At 36.3% G+C, this 9,109-nt stretch overlaps 1 pseudogene; it reads left to right on the plus strand.

Moving 5' to 3' along the window:
- Positions 1 to 8,229: 8,229 nt before the first annotated feature.
- On the plus strand, positions 8,230 to 8,327 carry LOC132268009 (small nucleolar RNA R71; annotated as a pseudogene).
- The last annotated feature ends 782 nt before the right edge of the window (positions 8,328 to 9,109 follow it).

Below are 9,109 nucleotides of genomic sequence, written 5' to 3' on the forward strand. Positions count from 1 at the left end.
GAATCTCGTTTTGGCCATTTCTTGAGTTCGAGTTTGAAGTCAAGTTGTGTTTTTGATGGGGCTTCCTTGGGATTCATGTTCGTGGTGTTCTCCCCGACAAAACCTAGGAGTTTCGTCGGATTCGGAGCTGATTTATTTTGGTGGGGATTTGAGATTTCATTTCAAATGGAGGTAGGGAATGTTTTAGGCTTTTGTGTGTGTTGTATTGAGTGTTTAGCATGATTATACAACTTATATATGTGCCTTGTATCAAATCTAGAAAGTTAGTAATTTTTAATTCTTTGTATAAGATTTAAAATTCATGATGATATATAACTTTGACTTGAATTGTGGCATGGTAGAAAATCTTGTTTTAATATGTTGGTTAACATATATTAAATTTGGATTAATTAAATAAGAATTGCTCTTTTTAATTAATATTTATCTTTTGTGAAAGATTAAAGTTCATGGTTGTACCTTGCATGAAATTGAGTTGTATTATGCTTTTAAATTGAGTTTTGGCATGTTTGTTAACATACTTTAATTTGAGAGCATTTTGTTGAGTTTGAAAATTTAGAGACTTTAATTAAGAGAATTAATTAAAATCTAATTTTGTGGTTTCATGGGCCTAATTAAGCTTTTGTGTGAATATATGTAATGACCATGATATGTCTAATAGCATATATTAAATTGGGGCCAATTGGAAATGATTTGAAATCTAGAGAATTTAATTATTTTGATGTAATTAGATTCTATCTTGTTTATCCATGGATTTAATCATGTTTTAGAAGGTGCTTCTATTTTAAGATCATGGATTTAGACTTGTGAAGTATTCACTTGATTGTGTTATATGTATTGAAGGGTATTGTTGTTAAATTTATATTCATGAGAGTATGTTTCTAATATGAATATATTGTTGGGTTGTGATTTCATAGCATTATGGATATGAAATGCTTATTATGCACAATTGAGAGTTATATTGCTAGCTTGTTACTATGTAGTAGTAATATGTATAAGTTATGAACTTACTTAGCTTATTTTGGAATCTTAGAACATTGTTGAGTTAAGATGGCTAGGGTTTGGCTCTAGTACGGGGATATGAGTCCCCTAAGTCATTGAGATAGTGCGCACTTAGGGTGGTCTTCTCTGCGGGTTAGTGCCCGGAATAACCATTGAGGTCTCGGCAGAATTTCGAGCGTGATGTCCAAGTCTTCCACTGATTGTTTTCGCATTCAATTCTAAGTTAATAATCATGTTTACGTTGTTGACTTGTGGTTTTGGCTATTGGCGATTTGCTGTTGTTAAGTACATCAATACTAAATTGATATATTTAGTTGATTTCATTCTTTTAGATTTCTAGTTGATAACCTAGAGAATCTATGTCTTGATGTATGGTATTAGATATTCTAATTATGCTAAATTGTTATATTTAGTTTATGTTGCATTTTAGACTTCAAGTTGATAACCTTGAGAATCTATATGTTGTTGCTTTGTGTAAGCATGCTCCTATGTTGTTGCTTTATGTAAGCATGATCCTATGTTGCTAAAATTGCATGAATAAGGTGATTGATGCTAGAAATGATCTTAGGTAGCTAGGATGCTCCTTTAGTCTCACCTTTGACGTAGACGTTAGGTGGAATGAATCACAATAATTAAATCATCCAAACTTGTAAAACGTAGGTCGATGCATGCTCGTTTCCTACGAGTAGCTTTATGTTACTCACCCCTACGATACTGGGGTATATTTCAGGTACAAGAATCAAAGTTGAGGTCTTCATTATGCTTGGATGGTTTGTGGACTTGGAGACTTCCATTTTTGTGATGGTTGGCTTAGAATGCCAATTGTAGTCTTATATGTCAACATGTGTACATTTGATTCCTTATATGTAATGTGTACATGAGTACACTCTTTACAATGTATTGGACATGTATGAGATGAGGCCGGAGGCCAATGACATGTAATTTGTATCTTATGTAATTTTTGACTTTATGGAATATTATGAAAGTATTGAAAAATATTGAGTTTTTGATTCACCATGTTTGCATTGGGTGTGGGAATTCCATTTTGATTCTTCCATTAGTATTCATTCACCATGTATGAAGTGTGACCAAGGGCCAAACAGCATTTTGAAACCATCTCATGATTTTTAATTCCAAGTTTTCATTTCAAACTTCATTTATGGCATTTTGGCCGTTGGGGGGTCATATTTTGTATCGGCCATATTTTTTGGCCATGGACCATTGTAGCACATCTTATTAGGTAAGTTACGTTTGCGTGCATAGTCGTTTCCAGGCAAAGCTTCTTCTTTGGTGAAATGAGCCTCCTACGGACTCATTTTACGCTTTTGTTGACCTAAGGGTATTTTAGAAATTTTCTTTTTGAAATAAATTCCTTTCTTTACATGGTCAAATAGAAAATGTGATTTTAGGGGGGGTTTGTTCTTCGTGTTTTTCCAAAAAATGTCGTCTTGGTATCGGAAATCGATCCTGAAATCCAGTTTCTGTTTTTTCCATTTAGCAGCTTTTTGGACCCCCTGGACCAGTGTTTTTAGGAGGGCATTTTGGGCATTTCACAGTGTGTATTTTTCAATTTTTTTTGTAATTCACATAGAAAACTCGATTTTGATGGGGGTTTCTTCTTTGAGTTTTTCCAAAAAATGTCATCTAGGCCCTCAAATTTCCATTTTTTTGGGGAAAAACCCCTGCTGCCAGAATTTCTTGCTGCCCATTCTGCCTCCTTCACATGTAAACAGTTACGAGAAGTTTGGTAACCGGTTACATGTGCTTGGGCAGTGTTTTGGTCGAGTTTTTTGGTCTCCTAACTGGTTAGGAAGGCTTGGTAACCGGTTAGATGATCTAGGGTTGGCACTTTTTGACCGTTTTGCCCCTTCTTCTTCCGTTAGCCATATCTTCTTCATCCGGACTCCGAATCAAGTGATTCTTGAGTTTAAATTCATTAATTTTTCGTTTTATTTCCAATGGTGTGCTCGGTGGCACCCATTTTTAAGCTAGAAATGATGATTTTTCCCCTAGGTTCATTCTTGTTCATTTTTGAAACTTTGCTTCCCCATTTGATTCCTTTGGGTTCCGTCACCTCGTTGGGGGTTATATTGGTGTCTTAGAGCCATGTTGTATCTCTAGAGACCGTTTTTTTTGTCTTTTGCTTCCGCATTTCGGATCCGTTATCGGGTCATCTTTTGGTTCATCACTGACGTACCGGGTTGAAAAACTTGGGCCGTCTCACACACAGTAAATACCTACACAGCCACAACAACAAGAAACCTATGTGCTCTTGTTCGTCTACTTCTGTTCCCTTTTCCCCCAACATTTCTTTTAAAAATGGGCCATGCGACTGTATAAAGGGTTTAGATCCTTTTTGCTCTGGCAAATAAAAGGAAGTGTCTTCATCATAAAGGAGATAGTTGATCTCATCCCCTTCGGGTTTTAAACCAGTTAAAAAGCAGACATCCCTCAATGTGGGGGACATCAAGCCGCAGTGCAAGTGTAGTGAATTGGTCATGGGGGACCAAAAGTGTAGAGAGGCAAAGAATAAAGCTCGGTCAAAGGGAAGAAGAATCTTACTGAGATGGATAAGGTCAAAGATACCCATCCTTTTCCACTGATCTCCTTTCGTAGTAGACACACGATCCACCCACTCGTTCCATTGGAGTATTGGCGGATGCCAATTTCTGACGGAAAGGGTAGGTCTGTCCCCTTCTGCTGTCACGTAAAGAGGTTTAGAAAAAGGGAGATGTTGCTCGGCCTGTGGATAAATCGGTGATAGAGAAGGAGGAAATCGGTTCAAAAATGCTGGGCCAAGCCCCTTAGCATTTTTAGAGACATCAATCAACGTAGTAATATCCAATTCGTTATGGTCTAGTGTTTTGATCGTTGATTTAGTAATTTGGGTATGTGATGTTGCCTCTGGGAAAGGGGATTCCAAATTCAGATCGCTCTGTTTTGGTAGTTTTGAAGCCATGATTGAAGGAAGGAAAAGATGAAGTTGCAGAGAAATTTTGGGAGCAGAGTACTTTGGTAGAAGCAAGTTTGATTTGAGAAGAAGCGTTTGGTTTTCGTGAATAAGAAAGAGACATGAAGTAGAGGAATATCAAAGGGTCAGCCGTATTATTAATGGCTAAAAGGATAGGTTAGTGCATACGGCAGTTTTTGGAAGTCCCAATAATCATGATTCATAGGAGATTATATGGTGCATTCATGTTTTAACATAATGGGTGTTGTTTGAATTTTGGAAGCCGAAGGGTTAAAATGGCTACCAAAATTAGGGGGCATTGTTGACACCCATTTTGGTAGTTGGGCCATTTTGGTGTTTGGGCCATAAAGGTATTTGGGTTATTAAAGATATTGGGCTGTAGGCATGCGTTGTTGGGTTAAACAATGGAAATAGGTGGAGACCGAATTATGGTTTGGTAAGGAATTGGTTGTATTGCAAGGTGGGACTCGAATTGTTGTTTGGCAAGGAGTTGGTTTGATAGATGGGCTGATTGTAACATGGGTTTTGAAGGAAACTAGCGTAACTAACGTGTAAGGATTGGGATGAATTTGAAAATGGATAAGGATTCCAATTTGCAGTTTTGTCTTTTGGTTAAGGTTAGCTAAGTATACTTTATCAGTAACTTAGTTTGTTTTAGTTTAATAATTAGGCTATCGATAAATTTGATTTGAATTTAGTAGTTAGTTATGTGATAGAGTTGTAATGCAAGTAAAATGCTTGCATATAGGAATTTGTTTTACGTAGTTTTCTATAAATAATGCTATAGGCATGCTTTGTAAGAGGTCCAGCACCCTCAGAATCCTTATTATTATTTTGTTTGCTTTCTCAAGCACTTTCCTCAAAAAGCATCCTTGCTATCTTTATCTTTCTCTCTATTTCAGTCTTTTTCTATTTCTCTCCCCATATCTCTTTCTCCTTATCTTTTCTCCCTATCACTTTCTTTATCTATTTCTTCCCTTTTCTATTCTCTTGTTACGTTACTATAAATTGTTTACGGAAAGTCCTTTTAACTAATGCATTTTTGAACCCAAAAGAGAATTTATTTGTTCCTTTTTTCCTCGCATCGAGAGTCAACTTTCTCAAAGGGACTAAAGTTGACAATCCACAATCGAACCACCCAAGTGGTTTTGGCACGCCCGTTTCACATCAATTTAAGATCGGATCTTAGGAGCCGATTTTAGGGTCTACACATTCTAAGATGATAGTCCAACCAAATCAATCTTTCCCTTTTTTTTATTTTTATTTTTGAGATAAGTTTTATGATGATGATCCGTAATTGAGACCAAACATAAATTTTATTATTTTTTATATAATTAATCAATTAAAAGAGTAAACCAGCAATTTAAAAATTACTAACCATATATATATCATACTATTTGGCTTTGATTTTCTTTATGTTATATTTGAGTACCGGAGCAAATAAAACTTTCCTTGCATGGATATCCTTACTTTGCACTATTTAATTCAATCACACGTGGATTAAGTAGTTAATGAGAATAGTTGAACCCTTTGGAGACCAACATTAGGTTGACTTGTCAGTGTGATCGAACTTTGTCGGTGTGTATGTATTGTATACATACATCTACACACACACACACACACACACACACACACACACACACACTAGTAAAATTAAAAATTTGGAGGCTCTGCCTCTCTTCTCTGCACACGGGTGTTACGTTGGGAGAAATAAGATTAGTCTAGGGGGATTATTTTTTGTCAACTGTGGGCTGGGCTTGGTTTGCTCTCCTGAAATGTGGGCTGGACTCTATGGTGAGTCCTTTGTTTGTATTTTGCCATTTTGGGCATTTACCTTGTACATTTATACTTCAAGTTAAATATATCAATTTAGTATGGATGTACTTAACAACATCAAAATCGCCAATAGCCAAAACCACAAGTCAACAAGGTAAACATGATTGTCAACTTGGAATTGAACGCGAAAACAAATAGTGGAAGACTTGGACATTACGCTCCGAATTCTGCTGAGACCTCAATGGTTATTCCGGGCACTAACCTGCAGGGAAGACCACCCTAAATGCGCACTATCTCAATGACTTAGAGGACTCATGTCCCCGTACTAGAGCCAAACCCTAGCCATCTCAACTCAACAATGTTTCAAGATCCCAAAATAAGCCAAACAAGTTCATAACTTATACATATTACTACTACATAGTAACAAGTTAGCAATATAACTTTCAATTGTGCATAATAAGCATTTCATATCCATAATGCTAAGAAATCACAAGCCAACAATATATTCATATTAGAAACATACTCTCATGAATATAAATTTAACAACAATGCCCTTCAATGCATATAACACAATCAAGTGAATACTTCACAAGTCTAAATCTATGATCTTAAAATAGAAGCACCTTCTAAAACATGATCAAATCCATGGATAAACAAGATAGAATCTAATTACATCAAAATAATTAAACTCTCTAGATTTCAAATCATTCCCAATTGGCCCCAATTTAATATATGCTATTAGACATATCATGGTCATTACATATATTCACACAAAAGCTTAATTAGGCCCATGAAACCACAAAATTAGATTTTAATTAATTCTCTTAATTAAAGTCTCTAAATTTTTAAACTCAACTAAATGCTCTCAAATTAAAGTATGTTAACAAACATGCCAAAACTCAATTTAAAAGCATAATACAACTCAATTTCATGCAAGATATAGCCATGAACTTTAATCTTTCACAAAAGATAAATATTAATGAAAAAGAGCAATTCTTATTTAATTAATCCAAATTTAATATATGTTAACCAATATATTAAAAAAAGATTTTCTACCATGCCACAATTCAAATCAAGGTTATATATCATCATGAATTTTAAATCTTATACAAAGAATTAAAAATTACTAACTTTCTAGATTTGATACAAGGCACACATATAAGTTGTATAATCATGTTAAACACTCAATACAAAACACACAAAAGCCTAAAACATTCCCTACCTCCATTTAAGATGAAATCTCAAATCCCCACCAAAATGGAACGGCTCCGAATCCTACGAAACTTCTAGGTTTTGTCAGGGACAACACGGTGATCATAACCCCCCATGGAAGCCCCATCAAAAAAACAACTTGACTTCAAACCCAAACTCAAAAAATGGCCAAAACGAGATTCCAATCGATTGGAATCGAAGGCCTTGCCAAGGGGAACAATAAACATAAAGGCATCACCACTTTTTAGTGAGGAGAGGAAGCTCAAAAGAAGAGAGAGAAGATGGCAGCCATGGCTGCCATGAGATCCGGCCAAGAGAGGGGAGAGAGAGAGTGAAATCTGATTTTTTCACTAAAGACCCCCTATTTATAGAAAAACTTAAAAAGTGCCCTGAACGGGGCCCCGCCGGGTCCTGAAAAGTGAAATCTGAGCAGACGCACTCAAACGGCGAAACTCTATAAACAAAAAAGATTACAAATGAGAAAAAATAAATAACGGAAGAAACGACGTCAAAAACCAAGTCCCGAGCAGAGAGTTATGCCCAAAACAAATTTGGCGCAAACCGGGGCCAAAAACCCTGAAACTGGAAAACATCGTCCAGGAGGAAATTCCAAGAGTCCACGACTCGACGAAATGTGAAAATGAATCCCATACAAGGATCCAGGCTCAAAACAAGGCATTGAGCAATAACTTTCATTAATTGCACAATGACCCCTCCAAAAAGTGAAAACTGCGAAACTGCCCCAGAATGAAAATATCTTCCAAAAGATATTTTCTTAGATACCCCTAAAATAAATTATGTTCAAAAGATATTTATGAAAACACCCCAAGAAAAGGAAATGTTTCCAAAGAACAATGCATTTATGCCCCTATGGACATCGGGAGCAACCAGAGTACTTTCTCACGAAAGTAAAAATATGTATCTCATAGAAATCATTAAGAATGAAGATACGTGAAGTCAGAACCCAACTCTAAACACAAGAAGTGTTGTTATGCAAACAGAGTGACAAACAAGGAAAAGACGAAATAGGGAAAAAGACAAAAAGTGAATAGTATCGAAAAACAAAAAATGTGGGAATGACTCGGTCCTCAAAGGAAGTTGTCAATCCACAGAAAAGAATCTCAAAAATCACTCCAGAGCACTCGAGATGACACTAATCAACAAGAAACCAAACTCAGAAGGGAAAAGACAACGGAAAAAATTTATCCGAAAAATTCAGGTCATTACAGGATAAACTTGAGAAGAAACATTGAACTAATTGCCACTTATGAATGTCATGATGTGGACACTTCCACAGCAAGTCATTCAAACGTTCCCATGTTTCATGAAGGGTTCTCCTTCTTGTTGTTTAAATTCACGAATGGAAGTTCTCATGGCATCGGTTAGACTTGCGGGGTAATACTTCTTTAGGAACTCTTATTGCAATTGTGCCCAAGAGGTGATTATATTTGGCCGCAAGTTATTAAACTAATATTTAGCTTTATCCCGAAGAGTGAAAGGGAAAAGCTTCATTTTAAGGACTTTTTCTGGAACATCCGTGATTTTCACGGTGGAACAAACTTCCAAGAACTCATCTAAATGTTTATAAAGCTCTTCAGTGCTTAACCCATAGAAAAGGGGGCACATGTTAATGGTGGAAGCCTCAATCTTATAATGATAAGTACGAAAATTTGACAATTGAATGCAAGTGGGTGCATTATATTAATTTGGAGTGTAACGATCCCTAAGGACCATTGGAGGATTGAGAGGATTGAGAGGAGGATATGGCATTTGACCTTGCTGATGATATGCCATTTGACCTTGTTGAGGGTATGCCATTTGAACATATTGTTGTTGTTGCTCACTAATTGGGGGAACAACATTTGGCTTTGGCATCCCTAGATTAGGTTGTTGCACCGCAAAATTGATTGGTCGTAGCATTCCCAAGGATGGATGCACACCTTGAGGATCCACAATATGAACTTGTGGTGGGTGGTGCACACTGTTATGATCCACACGACCAAGATCTACAATGGGATCTTCAATTGGATCTATTGGGTCTTCCATTAAAGGTGATGAAAAATCAAATTTTGGAAAATTAGGATGACTATCCCTAGTACTACCTCTTAAATGCCGAAGGAAAACTTTGAGATTTTGATTTACAGGAGCAAG

Source organism: Cornus florida, unplaced genomic scaffold, assembly GCF_030987335.1.
Source record: "Cornus florida cultivar Cherokee Brave unplaced genomic scaffold, ASM3098733v1 CherokeeBrave_3.0.0_Hap2_Chr07, whole genome shotgun sequence".
Lineage (NCBI taxonomy): Eukaryota > Viridiplantae > Streptophyta > Magnoliopsida > Cornales > Cornaceae > Cornus > Cornus florida.